At 33.7% G+C, this 20856-nt stretch overlaps 1 long non-coding RNA gene across 1 annotated transcript; it reads right to left on the bottom strand.

The window, feature by feature from the left end:
- Nucleotides 1–715: 715 nt before the first annotated feature.
- LOC139521842 (uncharacterized) lies at nt 716–16197 on the bottom strand. Its single transcript, XR_011664075.1, has 3 exons — nt 15969–16197; nt 11192–11269; nt 716–1080 (listed from the first exon to the last, which is right to left on the bottom strand). It is a non-coding gene; the product is annotated as an uncharacterized lncRNA (long non-coding RNA).
- Between the last annotated feature and the right edge of the window lie 4659 nt (nt 16198–20856).

Below are 20856 nucleotides of genomic sequence, written 5' to 3'. Positions count from 1 at the left end.
CCTTTCCGTTGGATCCTTTGACGGCATCTAGAGGAAACTTGGACAAAAAGGCATACAAACACACAATCTTATCTTAACATACCTTGCCTTTGGATCCTTTGACGCCACCTAGAGGAAACTTGGACAAAAAGGCATACAAACACACAATCTTATCTTAACATACCTTTCCTTTGGATCCTTTGACGGCACCTAGAGGAAATTTGGAGAAAAATACATACAAACACACAATCTTATCTTAACATACCTTTCTGTTGGATCCTTTGACGGCACCTAGAAGAAACTTGGACAAAAAGGCATACAAACACACAATCTTATCTTAAAATACCTTTCCTTTGGATTCTTTGACGGCACCTAGAGGAAATTTGGAGAAAAATGAATACAAACACACAATCTTATCTAAACATACCTTTCCGTTGGATCCTTGACAGCACCTAGAGGAAACTTGGACAAAAAGGCATACAAACACACAATCTTATCTTAACATACCTTTCCGTTGGATCCTTGACAGCACCTAGAGGAAACTTTGACAAAAAGGTATACAAACACACAATCTTATCTTAACATACCTTTCCTTTGGATCCTTTGACGCCACCTAAAGGAAACTTGGACAAAAAGGCATACAAACACACAATCTTATCTTAACATACCTTTCCGTTGGATCCTTTGACGGCACCTTAAAGAAATTTGAACAAAAATGCATACAAACATACAGTCTTATCTTAACATACCTTTCCGTTGGATCCTTTGACGGCACCTAGAAGAAACTTGGACAAAAATACATACAAACACACAATCTTATCTTAACATACCTTTCCGTTGGATCCTTTGATGGCACCTAGAAGAAATTTGGACAAAAAAACATACAAACACACAATCTTATCTTAACATACCTTTCCGTTGGATCCTTTGACGGCATCTAGAGGAAACTTGGACAAAAAGACATACAAACACACAATCTTATCTTAACATACCTTTCCTTTGAATCCTTTGACGCCACCTAGAGGAAACTTGGACAAAAAGGCATACAAACATGCACACAATCCTATCAAAACTTACCTGCTGCCTGATCCTGGACGCCACCTAAAACATAAAATGAAATAGATAACCATACCTCACTTATAATTCTTTAAAGTGACCTATAGAAAATGGAAATAGATAAAAAAGAAAAAAAAAAAAAAGAAGAAAGAAATACACCTATAGAAAACAGAAAGAAAAAAACACCATACATATGAAAACATAACCAGATGCTCCGCAGGGCGTAGCTTTATACGACCGCAGAGGTTGAACCCTGAACGATTAGGGCAAGTATGGACACAACATTCAAGCTGGATTCAGCTCTAAATTTGGATTGTGATTAAATAGTTGACACAGCATAGGTTTCTGACACAGAATGAATGTGTTCTAATGAACTTAAAATTTTTGTTTCTCTTAGAGCAATTCCCCTTATGGAAATATAAGCCCTCTGGCACATAGTTGCGGCAGCAGTATGGCTATGCTGCGGCTTTGTTGCTGCAAACTGTTGCGGCTTCGATGCAGCGATAGCATATTTCGTATGCAAATTAGTTTTCTGGCACCATAATTGCGGCTATATTCTAGCACCATTGCGGCAATACTCTGGCATCATGTTGCGGCACTGATGCGGCTATAGCGTAATTCGTATGCAAATTAGATTTCTGGTATTATAATTGTGGCGCTGTTGCGGCGCTAATACGGCTATATTCTTGCATCATTTTAGTGACAAAACATGCGAATAGGCCGTGTTTTGTATAAAATGTATTGTGCCGGCAAAAACAAGTTGTCAATGCATATATATGACATGCATTCATGCATTATAAATTTGTATGCACAGGCACATATAAAAATAAATGTATCTGCATAAAAAAAAATGAAAATTTTTAATGTGCCCTTATAAGTTTAGCAAATAATATTGTGTTATTTACCAAACTACAAGTATATATATATATGCAATTAAACTGCTGCAAAAACAAAAAACAAAAAACAACACAAACTTCACCGATACATGTATAGTGAACTCAGATGAGGCCATGTTATTGAAATACACAATGCAAGATTGATCTTTTCTATACATGCAATTACTTGATATGAGTTTACTTACAAGTCTTCAAATCTTCAAAAAAACCCAGCTAGGACACCAAATTCTTCAATATCAATTATAATCACAAGCAACATGGTAGATTTCTAACACACTAGTACAGGGAATAGCTGAAAACGCAGGAAATGACATCATCAAATTTTCTGGCTATTTTGTGGTGCTCATTAATTTTGAAAGGAATTAGTGTCGCAATGATGCCAGAACAATGCCGCTAGCAGCATCATCCGGCACTACTCCGGCAACAATCCTCTGGCAACCTGATTATGTTGCAGCTTTAAAGCCGCAACGCTGCGGCAATGCTGCAACAACATTTTAAATTTCATAAGGGTCACTATGCTGTTGAATATTAATCCTCTCAAAAAAATGTTTGAAGAAATTTTCTTTTTTATTTATGAAATTTCAAATGAGAAAAATTGAACCCAATTTTTTTAATCACATCCCCCTTTCCCTTATTCCAAAACTAATCTCAATTAAAATTTCTAATGGAGTTTGCAACAATAACTACTCATTTAAATACATCATAAAATATTAAGATGTAAAAAAAACTGCTTGTTATCACTGAATGGTAAAGATTATTTTAATTTATCAGTTGGTAGTAAAAAGTGAATATACATTGTATATTGTATATAACAAAGATTTAAGTTGATTCTGGACAAAGAAAGATAACTCCAATTAAAAAAAAATCTTGCTATTGCACAATATTTTGCAATTAGATATTTCTTGCTTACTATTCTGGACAAAGAAAGATAACTCTAATTAAAAAAAAATTTGATATTTCACAATATTGTGCAATTAGATATTTCTTGCCATTGCGCAATACTGTGCAATTGAAAAGACTTGCTATTGCACAATACTTAATATAATAATTTTAGATCCTGATTTGGACCAACTTGAAAACTGGGCCCATAATAAAAAAATCTAAGTACATTTTTGGATTCAGCATATCAAAGAACTTCAAGATTTCAATTTTTGTTAAAATCAGACTAAGTTTAATTTTGGACCCTTTGGACTTTAGTGTAGACCAATTTGAAAACAGGACCAAAAATGAAGAATCTACATACACAGTTAGATTTGGTATATCAAAGAACCCCATTTATTCAATTTTTGATGAAATCAAACAAAGTTTAATTTTGGACCCCGATTTGGACCAACTTGAAAACTGGGCCAATAATCAAGAATCTAAGTACATTTTTAGATTCAGCATATCAAAGAACCTAACTGATTCATTTTTTGTCAAAATCAAACTAAGTTTAATTTTGGACCCTTTGGACCTTAATGTAGACCAATTTGAAAACGGGACCAAAAGTTAAGAATCTACATACACAGTCATGACAGTTAGATTCAGCATATCAAAGAACCCCAATTATTCAATTTTGATGAAATCAAACAAAAGTTTAATTTTGGACCCTTTGGGCCCCTTATTATGTTGGGACCAAAACTCCCAAAATCAAACCCAACCTTTCTTTTATGGTCATTAACATTGTGTTTAAATTTCATTGATTTCTATTTACTTAAACTAATGTTATTGTGCGAAAACCAAGAATAATGCTTATTTGGGCCCTTTTGTGGCCCCTAATTCCTAAACTGTTGAGACCAAAACTCCCAAAATCAATCCCAACCGTTCTTTTGTGGTCATAAACCTTGTGTCAAAATTTCATAGATTTCTATTAACTTAAACTAAAGTTATAGTGCGAAAACCAAGAAAATGCTTATTTGGGCCCTTTTTGGCCCCTAATTCCTAAAATGTTGGGACCAAAACTCCCAAAATCAATACCAACCTTCCTTTTGTGGTCATAAACCTTGTGTTAAAATTTCATAGATTTCCATTCACTTTTACTAAAGTTAGAGTGCGAAAACTAAAAGTATTCGGACGCCGGACGACGACGACGCCAACGTGATAGCAATATACGACGAAAATTTTTTCAAAATTTGCGGTCGTATAAAAATGAAATATACTGAGCCAAATAAGTTTAGCAACACTTTTTTTTTCATTGTTATTTGTTGTTTCTGGTGTTTTTTTTATTAAACATCATTGATATAATCCTTAGTTTTACCTGAAATTTTAAACAGTTGTACTTTTTGCCAGGTAATTGATTTCGTGCCATTTCAGCTTTGCACGTGTAATTGATGTTTCACTTTCTGTACCTGTACTTCTAAAACAAAAATTTTTTTTTTTTTGCACACACGTTCAGAAACACACCATTGGTAAGAAAAACACATAAAAGTTTGAAAAAATTGCATGAAGCATCAACCATGCCTCTCGGAAAATGACGGTCAGATGGCACTTGGAATGGTTGATGCCGGCATGAGTGTTGCTGACGTCGTGGCTCGATTTTAAGTGCATAAGTCAAAAGTTTAGGGACTGGCAAACAGAATTCAACAAATTGCAACAACACAGGATAGGTCGATATGCTGTAGACCAAAAACAACAATCGTCAACATGTGGTAAGTTTTTTCTGGCCACAAGAGTAGTGCATTGACTAAGGGTAGCTGCTGGTGTTCCTGCCAATCCTTCATTGATGCACTTAGAACATGGCAGAGAAATTGATTTTGAATAACACTATACTTATTTACGCATTTTGACCCTCCCGTGCTCTATACAAAAAATATCCTAATGAATATGAGTGTTAAACATTCATGTTGCTTCTGACATGTCATAATTCCATTTTTTAATTATCATTTTGTAATAAAATTTCATATTTTTGTTGCTAAACTTTTTTAGCTCAGTATAGATAAGCATACATCACTTTGGATTCTTTGAAGTTACCTATGCTATATATTTTCTATATAGGCTATTAAAAATATAAAAAAAACTTAAAATCCAATTGTTCAGAGAACAATTACAGGTCTTTCCACAAGTAAGGATAATTTTAATAGTATTCTTAAAATTTTAATTGGATTACCTCCCATACACTAGCAAATTTACCTGACGATATCGGGATATAGGTATTTAGTCGGATCTTAACACATACTTGTGATTTGTTTAAAACCAGTTTTTCATAAAAATAAACGAAGAAATGTCGAAATGTTCAGAACTTAATTAAATCTGTATTTGGGTAAGATGGTGCAAGCATACAATTTTTATTGCTTCTTACACTTTGAGAAGTGAATAAACTTTAGCTACTGTATTTAAATATTGTGTAAAAATGTTAATTATGAGCTATGAAAGTCAAGTGGCTCGAGCATTTTTCTGAGGAAGTTTTAAAAAATTGCAAAGAAATATTTTAAGTGGGTTAGCTTTCATTAGTCTTCACTATCTATAGATTAACAAATTTTGGTTATATTTATAATTAATTTAGAATCATCATTGAAGGTGGAGCACGATTGTAGAGTTAATTAATTATATTGATGTGCCATTTGTATGCAAGAGTGACATTCCGTTGTATTATGTGCCCATTCGAAAAAGTTATGCAAGTATTGTCTCCCTTTAACAGGTTCCTTATTTTATAATATATGTTTCTGATATAATTTTGAATAATTACAGAATGTATCAATTCAATATATTTCAGCTTTAGTTATTGGTGTATCAAAAACATTGGTGTACGAATATCATTTCATAAATTTGAAACGTTTAAAATGATAACATACCAATATAAAGAACCATTCATCATTTTTTAAAAAGACTATCAATCAACTATAAACAAATGTAACTTTATACATTTAATATAAGGACTTGGTTAGCTAAATCTACAAATTTTATTAGATATTATGAATTTTTATTACAATAGATTAATATGCTACTTACACAGCTTTTAAATTGTTTAAGTTTTCTTTTAACCAGAAAAAACCATTGTCCCCTTTTTGTCCCCCCTTTTTTGCCCCTTATTGCTTAATGATTTGTTCCATTACCCCCTATAACAATCCTTTGTAGTATGGAAACTTGTGGTATCATTTCAGAGAGATTTATACACTTTTAAAAAGACAAGTTATTGACTGAAAACTACCACTAAAGGCTCTTAAGAGCCGGTGTCGCTGACACCTTGGATCTATGTGCATATCAAACAAAGGACACAGATGGATTCATGACAAAATTGTGTTTTGGTGATGGTGATGTGTTTGTAGATCTTACTTTACTGAATATTCTTGCCACTTACAATTTTCTTTATCTATAATAAAATTGGCCCTTTAGTAACAGAGGAAAATATTTTGTAAAAATTAACAAAATTAATGAAAATTGTTGAAAATTGACTATAAAGGGCAATAACTCCTTAAGGGGTCATCTGACTATTTTGGTCATGTTGACTTATTTCTACATCTTACTTTGCTGAACACTATTATATTATTAATTATTATTAAACATAGATATTTTTTAACAATTTAATTCCCTGTCAAATTTGCTCTAAATGCTTTGGTTTCAGAGTTATAAGCCAAAATCTACATTTTACCCCTATGTTCTATTTTTAGCCATGGCAGCCATCTTGGTTAGCTGGCCGGGTCACCGCACACATTTTTTAAACTAGATACCCTAATTATGATTGTGGCTAAGATTGGTTAAAATTGGCCCAGTAGTTTCAGAGGAATTTTTATCAAAGATTACAAAAATTTACGAAAAATTGGTAAAAAATAACTATAAAGGGCAATAACTCCTGAAGTGGTTAACTGACCATTTTAGCCATGTTGACTTATTTGTAGATCTTACTTTTCTGAACATTATTGTTGTTTGTAGTTTATATCTATCTATAATAATATTCAAGATAATAATCAAAGACGGCAAAATTTTCGTAAAATTACCAATTCAGGGGCAGTTAAACTCAACAAGCCATTGTCCAATTAAACTGAAAATTACAGGGCAGATAGATCTTGACCTGATAAACAATTTTAATCCATGTCAGATTGCACTAAATGCTTTGTTTTCAGAGTTATTGGTTGGCTGGGTCCCCAGACACTTTTTTTAAACTAGATACCCTAATGATGATTGTGGCCAAGTTTGGTTAAATTTGGCCCAGTAGTTTAAGAGGAGAAGATTTTTGTGAAAGCTAACGACGCTGGACGACGCTGGACGCCAAGTGATGAGAAAAGCTCACTTGACCTTCGGCCAGGTGAGCTAAAAATACTTATTTGGGCCCCTTTTTGGCCCCTAACTTATTAAAACCCTTCGAGCAAGAACCCAAAAACTCAATTCCAGCCTTTCCTTTGTAGTTAGAAACCTTGTAGTATAATTTCAGAGAGATCCATACACTTAAACACAACTTATTGTCTATTAACTAGAAAAATGCTTCTTTTTGGCCCTTTTTTAGCCTCTTATTCCTAAATGTTTAGGGATATTAACCCCAGACTGACAACAAAGATTCCCTTCATTATATACAATGTCAGAGAGATCCATACAATTAAACATAAGTTATTGTCCCGAAACTTCAAAAATGCTTGTTTTGGCCCCTTTTAGGCCCTTAATTCCTTGCCTGTTTGCCCCATAACCCTTACAAGAAATCCCAACCTTCTACTAAATAGTATGAACATTATGATACAATTTCAGAGTAATTGAAATACTTATACACAACTTATTGTCCTGAAACAAGATAAATGTATGTTTTGGGCCTCCAAAATCAATCCCAACCTTCCTTTTGTGGTTAGAAATATTGTGTTAATAGTTATCAAAAGTACCAGGATTATAATTCTATATGCCAGACGCGCGTTTCGTCTACATAACACTCATCAGTGACGCTCAGATCAAAATAGTTAAAAAAGCCAAATAAATACAAAGTTGAAGAGCATTGAGGACCCAAATTCCAAAAAGTTGTGCCGAATACGGCTAAGGTAATCTACTCCTGGGGTAAGAAAATCCTTAGTTTTTCGAAAAATTGTAAGTTTTGTAAACAGAAAATTTATAAAAATGACATTTTATTGATTTCCATTTACTTATACTAAAGTTATTATCAGGAAACCATCCATCTTTGGACGCCGCTGACGACGAAGACGTGATACCAATATACGACCACAAAAATTTTTGCAGTCATATAAAAACTTTTACCACAGAGTGAATGTAATGTTTCCTGACAGAAAAACTTAAGACAATTTATAGGTAAATGGGGAAAAACAGGATTTTTTTTTAACAAAATTTATTTCTGGATACTATCATGATCACAAACAAGCTTCTGTCAAAGTTTGGTAGAAATCTAGGATAGTTTTAGAAAGTTTTTAAAATTTCAACAAGAGTGCACACCCTGAAATGTCTCGCCTTCTTTACTAATCTGACATTCCTAAGTATAAAGCTTTAGTACAACTGTCACATAAACTTAACTTTATCCAGGACAAGAGTGCACACGCTGAAATGTCTCGCCTTCTTTACTAATCATTGGTGATAGTCCTGAATATAAAGCTTTATTACAACTGTCACATAAACTTAACCAAGAAAACTAAACATTGACCAACGAACCATGAAAATGAGGTCAAGGTCAGATGAACCATGCCAGGCAGGCATGTACAGCTAACAATTCTTCCATACAACAAATATAGTTGACCTAGCTATTACTTATTGTTTAAGAAAAACAGACCAAAACACAAAAACTGAACACTGAGCAATGAACTGTGAAAATGAGGTCAAAGTCAAATAAAACCTGTGTGACTGACATAAAGATCATACAATATTTCCATACACCAAATATAGTTGACCTATTGCATATAGTATTAGAAAAAAAGACCAAACTCAACAAGAGTGCACACGCTGAAATGTCTCGCCTTCTATACTAATCATTGATATTATGTTGATAGTCTTAAGTATAAATCTAAGCTTTATTTCAACTGTCACATAAACTTTACATTAACCAATTGCAAGATAACTAAACAAAGACCAATGAACCTTGAAAAAGAGGTCCAGGTCAGATGAACCATGCCAGGCAGACAGGTACAGCTAACAATGCTTCTATACAACATATATAGTTGACACATTACTTATAGTTTAAGAAAAATAGACCAAAACACAAAAACTTAACACTGTGCAATGAACCGTGAAAATGAGGTCACGGTTAAATAAAACCTGCTCGACTGACATAAAGATCATAAAATATTTCCATACACCAAATATAGTTGACCTATGGCATATAGCATTAGATAAAAAGACCAAAACTCAAAAACTTAACTTTGACCACTGAACCATGAAAATGAGGTCAAGGTCACATGACATCTGCCCGCTAGACATGTACACTTAACAATCATTCCATACAACAAATATAGTAGACCTATTGCATATGGAATGAGAAAAACAGACCAAAACACAAAAATTTAACTATAACCACTGAACCATGAAAATGAGGTCAAGGTCAGATGACACCTGCCAGTTGGACATGTACACCTTACAGTCCTTCCATACACCGAATATACTAGCCCTATTGCTTATAGTATCTGAGATATGGACTTGACCACCAAAACTTAACCTTGTTCACTGATCCATGAAATGAGGTCGAGGTCAAGTGAAAACTGTCTGACGGGCATGAGGACCTTGCAAAGTACGCACACATCAAATATAGTTATCCTATTACTTATAATAAGAGAGAATTCAACATTACAAAAAATTTGAACTTTTTTTTCAAGTGGTCACTGAACCATGAAAATGAGGTCAAGGACATTGGACATGTGACTGACGGAAACTTCGTAACATGAAGCATCTATATACAAAGTATGAAGCATCCAGGTCTTCCACCTTCTAAAATATAAAGCTTTTAAGAAGTGAGCTAACGCCGCCGCCGTAGCCACCGCCGTTGCCGCCGCCGTAGCCGGATCACTATCCCTATGTCGAGCTTTCTGCAACAAAAGTTGCAGGCTCGACAAAAACGTAACTGTGACCAATGAACCATGTAAGTTTGAGGTCAAGGTGAGATGACACCTGCCAGCTAGACATGTACACCTTACAATAATTCCATACACTAAATATAGTAGAACTATTGCATACAGTATAAAAAAAAAACAGACTAAAACACAAAAACTTAACTATAACCACTGAACCATTAAAATGAGGTTAAGGTCAGATGACACCTGCCAGTTGGACATGTACACCTTACAGTCCTTCCATACACTGAATATACTAGACCTTTAATTGCTTATAGTATCTGAGATATGGACTTGACCACCAAAGCTTAGCCTTGTTCACTGATCCATGAAATGAGGTCAAGGTCAAGTGAAAACTGTCTGACTGGCACGAGGACTTTGCAAGGTACGCACAAACCAAATATAGTTCTCTCATTACTTATAATAAGGGAGAATTCAACATTACAAAAAAGTAGTTACTGAACCATGAAAATGAGGTCAAGGACATTGGACATGTGACTGACGGAAACTCTGTAACATGAGGCATCCATATACAAAGTATGAAGCATCCAGGTCTTCCCCATTCTAAAATACAAAACTTTTAAGAAGTTATCTTCACCGCCTCCACAGCCACCTCACTGATCACTATCCCTATGTTGCAGGCTGACTAATGTATATAAACCCTAAAACCAAATTTCAGAAATTCTTGTATTGTAGTTCCTGGGAAAAAAGTGGCGAAAATTTTCAACTTGGCTATTAGGTGTAAAATGATACATGTGTTCAGTAAACAAGAAGTTGCTTAGTGATGAATCTGAAAACGCATCACTTAATTGGTATAGCTGATATATATAAACCCCGAAACCAAATTTCAGAAATCATTGTATTGTAGTTCCTGAGAAAAATGAGACGAAAAATATTCATGGGACGGACGGACTGATGAACTGATGGGCTGGATCTACAGACAGAGGTAAAACAGTATTACCTACCCCCACCTCCCCCCTTTTTCAAAAGGGGGGAGGGGGTAAAATGAGTTGTAAAATGTTAATATTTTTGAACTATGAGATTTCAAGTTATTAGAACATATATCATAGACATTAAGTAACTATAAAGAATTGTATTACTGTATATATTTTATATAAATTATAAAATACATTTCATTTGAGTATAAATTTGAAAAAGAAATTTTGGACTAATTTGTAATGATTTTTCAAGCTGTTTCTCCAACTAATTTGAAAACTAATTTTCAAGCTGTTTCTCCAACTAATTTGAAAACTATTTTTTAATATCTAACAAATTTTAACATAGTTTCAAATACAATTGTAATGAGCAAATACTTACATCATCATTATCTGGCAACTAAAATGAAATCGTCTACCTGTAGGTGTCAGGACTGAACTTTCATCTGGGCTCATCCATCTGTAATACAAAATAAAATTATTCTTGTATTTATGAGACAACAGTTAGTAATTGAAATAAAAATATACTTAAATCAAAGTAATATGAAGATATCCAAATTGACAAAGTTCTGTTAGACTAAATTAGAGAAAAGATTTCCAACTGTCAATGGTTAGATAATTCAGAGTTGAATGCCAAGAGCGCATGATACGCTGGACGCTTTTTAAAGTATAAAGTTCCATAAGTCCTCAATGTTATAAATTTATAAAAAAAAAAAGAATTAAAGGAGGTTTAATTTAATAGGTAGAAACCCGTCTCCAATTTTCATGTAAACTGCTCAAAGCACTTGAGTTATTGTCTGAAAAACGGGAAAATTCCCAATTTTTTATAAATCAAAATCTCATGACTTATAAAACACAAAATTTAAAATTGATAAAGATTGAAAGGGAGCTTATGTCAAAACATTTTAAAAATAATTATCAAAGTTTTAATGCAAATTGGTTAAAGCATTTTGGAGTTATTGTTGGACAAGGTATACCATAAATTACGTCCCTTAAATGGCCGTATAAAAATAAAAAGATGGGGTATGATGAGACAACTTTCCACAAGAGAACCAAATGCCACAGAAATTAACAACTATAAGACAGCCTGCGTAATGACAATATGTCTGGAGGATGTGGTATTTCAATAAACCTTCTGATCATCACAAGCCAATGAAAAGTGTTCAGACCCTGCATGCAGCTAAGACATAAAAATAAAGACGAGTAAACAGTCCAACCAGAATTCAAATGATCTAAAATAAAAGTTTTGACATTCATGCATGCATTCATGCATGCCCCATAATTCACAATTTTCAGGAAGTGATATTACAATGAAAGATGACCTTAATATCACTCAGGTAACAAACTTTTAGAAAACATGATATGCTGAAGGCCACAACAAATTAATTTCTAGTTCTTCTTACACTTATCAAAAAAAAAAAAAGGTAGCAAGAGAGCGAAAGTTTGTTGGTTTCTTTTTCTTCAAATTTCATTACTTGGCAGGCTAAAGAATTTTTACTAGCGACCAATATTATTTTTGAAATATCAAAAAAATAAAATCTATGAAATGATGAAAAACATTTTATGCCACCTGCTAACCTCTCAAAGAGATAACGTTTAAGCAAGGGTTTTTAATCCACAGAGTTTTGAACTACTATTAGTTATCTTGGTGTAATCAGGGGTGTACAGAATTTTACACCGTTGTTGAAAATTCATACACCCTGAGGCTAGCCGAATGGGTCTGTATGAATTTTCAACAACAGTGTAAAATTCCGTACACCCCTGATTACACCAAGATAACGAATTTATTTCTTATGAACATTTCCTTTACTCATTTTGAAACCAGGATGTAAAATTGAAAAAATGGTAATGAAAAATTTACAGTGTAACATTTTTTCAATGTCCATGTTGCTGCGCATTGTAAAATACTTTTTACTTAATTTTTTGAAAAAATCAGATTAACCATGCCAGACAGACATGTACAGCTGACAATTCTTCCATACAAATATAGTTAATCGACCTATTGCTCATTCATGAAGTTCATGAAAAACAGACCAAAACACAAAAACTTTAAAAACAATGAGCAATAAACCATGAAAAAGAGGTCAAGGTCAGATGAACCATGCCAGGCAGGCATGTACAGCTAACAATTCTTCCATTCAACAAATATAATTGACCTATTGCTTATAGTTTAAGAAAAAAAGTTAAAAACACAAAAACTTAACAATGAGCAATGACTGTGAACATGAGGTCAAGGTCAAAGAAAAAATGTGCGACTGACATAAAGATCATAAAATATTTCCATACACCAAAAATAGTTGACCAATTGCATATAGTATTAGAAAAAAAAGACCAAAACTCGAAAACTTAACTTTGACCACTGAACCATGAAAATGAGGTCAAGGTCATGACACCTGCCAGCTAAACATGTACACCTTACAATTATTCCATACACCAAATGAAGTAGACCTATTGCAAACAGTATAAGAAACTGAACCATGAAAATGAGGTCAAGGTCAGATGTTACCTGCCTGAGTTGGACATGTACAGTTGTACACCTTACAGTCCTTTCATACATTAAATATGCAACACCTTTTGCTTATAGTATCTGAAATGTGGACTTAACCATCAAAACTTCACCTTGTTCACTGATCCATGAAATGAGGTCAAGGTCAAGTGAAAACTGTCTGACGGGCATGAGGATCTTGCAAGGTACTCACATACCAAATATAGTTATCCTATTACTTATAATAAGAGATAATTTAACATTAGGGAGCTACCATTTGATTTTTATGGGGGGGCTAGGATGAAAAATTTTGTCCTGCATTTTTTTTTTAGTTGTAATCTCTGTCCTGCCTTTTTATTTTTCACTCTATTCGGTCCTGCCTTCTTTTTTTTTAGTTTATCCTGACTTTTTTTTTTGCAAGTGTCTCATCCTGCCTTTTTTTTTTAATTCAAAATCCTGTCCTGTCTATTTTTTTCAAATTTCATCCTACCCCCCCCCCCCCCCCCCCCAAAACAAAAGTTGCATGCTTGACAAAAACAAGAATGTGTCCAAAGTACATGCATTTGTACTATCATTTTCCGTGTTCAGTGGACCGTGAAATTTGGGTAAAACTTTTAATTTGGCATTAAATATAATATCAAAGGGAACATGTGTACTAAGTTTCAAGTTGATTGGAATTCAGCTTCATCAAAAACTACCTTGACCAAAAACTTTAACCTGAAGCTGGACAGATGGATAGATGAACGGACAGACGAACGAAAAGAAGGACGACGAAAACGGACGCACAGACCAGGAAACATAATGCCCTCCACTATTGTAGGTGGTGCATAAAAAAAGTGAACAAATTATAATAGTATCATTGTGGTACCACTCCAATGCATTGCACTGCCATCATTGGGATTATCTCTTCATCCATTTTATATTGTCATCAAGACATTGAAAAATCTTCCAAATTATTCAGAGGCGTCAGTGTTTAATATAGTGCCAAATTGTGGTCTTCCACTAAGCACTTTAAACATATTGCAAATTATCAGTCTGATTAAAATTTTGGTTTTATAAATTTGAAGACACAGGTTTCTTTTATAAAAAAAAGTCTTTTTTCTGAACAGAAACTTCAGCTGTATAAATATGTTGACTATTATTGAAATTCAGGTGGTTTATATTATCAGACAAGAGGAATTTCTTTTGGGAAAGTGTTTACTTTTGTGAAACATAAAATAATTTGAGTTTTCATAAGGCAAGGACTTTTAATTTATTGGTTTATTGATAAACTTAATTCTTTGAAATTTTCATGCAGAAATTTCATTCTTTTTTTATTTTCCATTTAAACTTTCTGTCATGAAGTCATGTAAAATAAACTTATCTAGTTCTCCTGAAAAGTTATTTTTGTTGATGACCTGTGTCTTGACATTTTAGTAATAAAAATTGTTCCTTTTCATTAGGTTAAATTTATAATTTCATAACTATAGCTTGCTTGGCATTTTTAGAAAAGAGAAATCATATGGGAAAAAAAACATGCCAAGTTAATTAATTCAAAATAATGCTTAGCTTTATACCTCACATATTGTGCATGTTGCACATTTCCATAGGGACCATGAAATATGATTTTGTTGTATCACTCATGTTTTTGGCAGGACCTACACAAATTAATATACAGGTTGCCACCCCCAGGTGGAGATAACCCTTAAATTTGGGACTGTCCATCAGTCAATGGGGTGACATTTTACTAGCTGTTAAAGAAAAACTTTGATTCTTTTACTCTTTTAACATAAAAGGGGGAAAATTTTTGGACATGTTTTGACCATATAATACCAGATAGATGTAAAGTTCTCAGTGGCGGATCCAGAACTTATCATAAGAGGGGCTGCTGCTGACTGTCCTAAGGAGGCCCCGCTCCAGTCTTGCTTCAGTGAATCCCTATATATAATCAACCAAATTTTTCCAAAGAAAGGCCCCACCCCCCTTGGACCCAACTCTGGTTCTTTGGGTAAAGTTTCTTCAAATAATATAAATATGTGCTCATTTGTACTAAGTGATTTTTACAAAAAAAATATATTTTATATCACTTGAAGTGTACCCCTCATAATAGGGATAGTCATTCAGTGGCGGATCCAGCCATTTAAAAAAAGGGGGGTCCCAACCCAGAGTAAAGGGGGGGTTTCAACTATATGCTCCCATTCAAATGCATTGATCGGCCAAAAAAAAGGGGGGTTCCAACCCCCGGAACCCCCCCCCTTGGATCCGCCACTGTCATTACCTGTTGCCAACCTGAAATGATTAATATAGTTGTCAGTACTACTAAAAATGATAGACTCAACTACAATCCTGTAAAGCATTAAATATGGTTTATACTACATAATACTTTATAGACCTGTTTTTTTTTATTTCTTTTTATTTCTATGGCATGTTATTTCAACTCGATTTACACAACAACAACAAAACACGCAGGCCGTGCGGGTCGAGTAGACCCACCAGGGAAAATATAGTAGTGTAACATATTCAAAGCAGATTACTGAATTATGAAATTTGAATCTTCTATCTGATCGAATTGTCTTCTATAAACTCGTTTTCGACAGCCACCAAAATAAACTTGACAATTCATTTTGTGCAACACGTCTATTACTTTTCCATTAATTTGTTAACATGTTATCATTAAAGAAAGAATAAAATCTACCTTATGCAAGAGACTTTCCAACCAAAGTGATATTTATCCTAAGTAAACAGCCTGTTTCGTGTTACTAGTAATTCAAAATGAATTCCATGATAAAGTGTTCACAAATTAGAACAAAAGAACTATTCCGCCAAATCATATAGTGCCCAAAAACATAGCCGTGAGGCATTTTGTCTAATGAACCATGAAGCCTAAATACAGTATTGTGAAATCTGTTCAAGTTAAAAACACAAGTTTACTTTCTAAAGCCGTATCAAAAAGATACGCCAACTTCTGTTAGGAATTTTTTTGGTGATTTTTAGGTGCAAAGACACTAGAAAATAAGGAATTTTTTTTTCATCAATATCAATTAGTTTTCTAGTTTGCAGAACAACAGCATTTTGAACCATTCCAAGACTTTTATAAGGCTCTTAAATTGAGAACAAACTGTTTTCAGTCCTGAAATGGTCAGGTAGGCTGCTCCCGGTTCCACTGAGTAGCAGCTGCAAATTTAAAACTTTTCTAACCAAACTGTGTAGTTTTCACATGTATTATATCCAGTAATTATTATATCTGAAAGAATAATTAAATTACAATCTTTTATATTTAATAGATCATGTACACGGTGGGTATGGTTGTCATGCGAGAGAACGTTCTGTACTGGTGATTTGGTCCTGTCAGGTGCTGGTGGGTCCTGATTCTGTGCTGGTGGGTTTGTTTACATTGTATCAGAACGGTATTAAAAGGACTGTTTTGTTGCTTAATTTTTCTCTAATGCGTCATAAGTACCATGCAAAGTATATTACAACAATATTATATTGCAAAATATATAGACGCTGTGCTGGTGATAAGAAAAACGGTCCTGGTTCTGTGCTCCTATGTCCTGGTTCTGTGTCTTTATATTTTAGTTAAAAGTGGCATATATTCAAGATCACTGATGCTGTACTGTTATTGACTAATTAACTGTTGTCTGCTTTCTTGAAATTGACATTGTTGTGAATCTGTTTACTGTTATTATGAGAGAAAAAAATCCCCTATTTTTTTTATTTTTTTTTTAAATTAACTGTAATCTTAATTATTGGCCTGTTAATATCTCTTCTTGCCCCCTTTTAAGATACGAAAATATGTTTACGATTTTCGGGATTACGATCATTTTGCAAGATCACCAAAATACGTTGTAATTTATACAATACTTATATAAAGTAGATGATGTGGTATGTTTGTTGTCAATGGACAAATTTCCATAAGAAACCAAAGGAAGTATGTGTTAACAATCATACGTCATCGTACGACCTTCAACAGTAACCCATAAAATAAAAATGTAAAAGGTTTCGCATAAAAATGGAGAGCAAAAATATAGAACAGAGGACTTTCTGAGCGTTTGAATCATATGTCTTTATCAGCTTAAGGTAGATCATAAGTAAATATTTTTTGAGACAGAATTTTCTTATACTTAGCCAAAATGAAGATTTTACTATGCTCTTTTCAAAAATATAATAAAAAGTATGGGTCACCGTGCTATTTTTCAAGCTATGAGTCGTTGACAATTGCCTAAATTTGGTTAGATTGTTCATGGAAAAACACATTTGTGTGCATAAAAAAAAATCTATGAGATAGAATTTTGAAATAAATTGTGAAAAGATAGTTTTTGTAATATATTTTTAGAAAATAAAAAGAAAAAATGGTGTCACCGAACTTGTTTTCTTGCTACAAGTAAAAAGAAAAAATTTCCCTATCAGTCCAGTATAATTTTTTTACTAAAAGAGTTATCTTCCCTTAAATGGCCCATTTGAAAAAAAATGATTCTAAAAGCAAAAAAAAAAAAATGATATTTGTTTAAACATTTTGAATGATACAATAAATTACCAAGTTTTCTTTATATTATTAAACAGTCTAACCTTTAAATTGCAAATCTGTTTCCAAATTTGCAGATTTAGGGAAATAACTAGACCGATTTTTTACTGTGATTGTACAATCCAAGATGGCGGTAAACCATGTATCTACCTTAAAACACATTTGTTTGGGAACAATTTAGTGCTGACTATAAGAATGACAATAGTATTGCGGGTTTGTTTGTTTGGTTTTTTTTGGGGGGGGGGGGGGTGGGGGGGATACGTTAGAGCGAGGTTACAGTGAAAGTTTTAAGCTTGGAATAGTTTCCCGTAAGATTTAAAAGTTGTATTTGAAAAGAAAAATGTATCTTATAAAGAATCACTTGCTGTATCTGTAAGACTTTTTCAACATAATTTTGAACGGTCTGAACGGTTATTAGGTATTTTTCGATATAACACTAAAAAAATCACTATTTTATGAAAGGACGACTAGAATATGTCAGAGAATGAAGACGAGATAACCTTTGTACAGAGATTTTTGTTATGTTTAAGCATGGGACCAACATAAGGGTACATTATCCTTAAAGATCTATTTAAAAGTATCATGAAAAAAACCAGCATAAAGTTGACCTTGAGGTCACATTTGAAGGTCACAATAAGGTCATCATGATGCAAGACACTTAACCCCGTGATGATACATCCACATGCCAAATATCTAAGGCCTAGTTCAAAAGACGAAAAAAAATATGGCCATTATGTACTTTTTGAATAGATTTTGCCCTTATTTAATGAACCAATTTGAGAGTAGGGGGTACTTTAAACATAAATACCAAAAAATCTAACGGTTAAATTAAAAAAAAAATTTGCAAGTATAGCACTCCAAATGTTTAGTTTTTAAAAAAAATTAAACGACACATTTTTTTTCCAAAACAAAATTCTTCTTCAAATACTAGAAGCACAGCATTCACACTTTTCGGGGCTGATTCTGACACCCCCTATTAAATTTCGGACAAAATCTTTAATCTAGAATAAAAAACTTACAAGAAAAGGGTATCAGTTACCTAATATTTACCTCAGCTATCATTATTAGCTATGCTATTGTCAATATAGGATTAAGTTTTAAAAACTATAACATATTTAACCCCATACCCATATTTCAGAAACTTCCAATTTTGGCCGATTCTAGTATGTAAAAGATGCTATATTTGAGTTATCAAATATTTTAAACCTATGGTTCAAATCTTTTAAAATTTTTACAAGATGTTTAGGTTGGCCTAGTTTATCAATGAAAAAAAATTAAGAAAAATTAAACGACAGGAATTTTTTGGGGTATAGTGTTGGGTACCCCCTTTAAACTGATCACTAATGTTTTTCTTCAAAACACACATGTTTTGTTAATAACACTATGATGTTTTACCTAAGACACTTCAGTGTTTAATATTAAAGACTTTTAAGTGTTTATGAAGCAGACACACTTTAAAGTGTTTATAAATGAAACATGTTTTTGTTTAAACACATGACTGTTTTTATGTGTACACAGCAAGCGTTTTGCATTGTATGTTTTGAAATGTGCGTTTTTAAAATGTGTTTTTGCTAAAGCCTCGGTCACACCTTAAAGTCTCGGTCACACCTTACCGGATAGTATGAACAGACGCCTAACGGATGAAAATAAAAGTTGTCCTTGACAAAATTGTTATCCGTTGGGAGTCCGTTGATGTACTGACCGAATAAAACGGACGTGTAACGGATGCATAACGGACACACACCGGATATGCAACGTACGAGAAACGGACACGTACCAGACAGAACGGTTGTCGAACGTACATCCAACGGACGAGTAACGCATAAAACGGACACCTAACGGAAGCGTACTGGATAAAACGGATGAACAAGATATACGGAAAAATCAAAGGCGACAATAATAATACATGTTAATCGCATAAATATTCAAAATGTTTCTGTGTAACTGGTTTTTGGTTTGTTCTTCAAGATTCCGCCGAAGGGCAGTGTCTGGTCCGAATAAGAACTGCTTGATTGTGAAGACGTGCCTATACTCAAAGATCGATTGTGAATAATAAGAATTCATGAACCTTAAGAAATCTGACATACCAATAATTGGCATTTCTGACGCGAAATTTTTAATTGGCATTTGTCCTTTTCAGTTCCGTTCATCATCCGTTTTATCCGTTATACGTCTGGTAGAAGTCCGTTTTTCATCCGTTCAACATCCGTTTTATCCGTTAAACGTCCGGTAGAAGTCCGTTGGTGAATTTATCTTCCAGAACTCCAACGGATGTATAACGGACAAGTAACGGATACAAAACGGAAACGAAACGGACGAGTACCGTACAAAACGGACGCCTAACGGACGTTCGACGGACATTTTATCCGTTGGACATCCGTTCAAAGTTTTGAACATGCTCAAAATTTTCCATCGGACAGAACGGACGTCGACGGATAAAACGTACGCTTAAGGATGTTCGCTACTCTGTTAAAAAATAACAAGCTTTTTAAAACACTATTATGAAATGACAGTATATTTATAAAGAAACTAAAAAAGTAGAAAAAAATGGTGGGTCCGTGTGCTCGTATTCGAGATATAAGCCATTGAAAATTTTGCGGGAAATAATTCTCTCTATATTTTTCATATATTTTACATCGGCACCTTATTTGCTTCAAAACCCATGAAAAAATTACAAGAATTTTATAAAATTTTGAAATATGGCTTTTTAAACTTTATGCAATGAAATTATGAAAAGAAAAGTAGGGGTTCGTGGGAATTTATTTTTTAATGACAATGCATGGATAAAACCAGAGGATTCCAAAAATCTGACAAAAAAATAAAAAAATGGAGGAGCAAACATCCTTAACGGACATGCAACAGATATGGACGGACGTCTAACGGATGAGAACGGACGTCTAAGACTAACGGACATGAACGGATTGGAAAAAAAGTTATCCGTTAGGCGTCCGTTCGAGCTATCCGGTAAGGTGTGACCGAGGCTAAACGGATAGCTCGAACGGATTCCTATCCGTTACGTGTCCGTTATACATCCGTTGGAGGTTTGGCAGATTAATTC

The sequence above is a fragment of the Mytilus edulis genome, chromosome 4, assembly GCF_963676685.1.
Source record: "Mytilus edulis chromosome 4, xbMytEdul2.2, whole genome shotgun sequence".
Classification (NCBI taxonomy): domain Eukaryota; kingdom Metazoa; phylum Mollusca; class Bivalvia; order Mytilida; family Mytilidae; genus Mytilus; species Mytilus edulis.
Note: the sequence above shows the minus strand (reverse complement) of the source record. Positions and strands in the feature narration are given on the sequence as shown.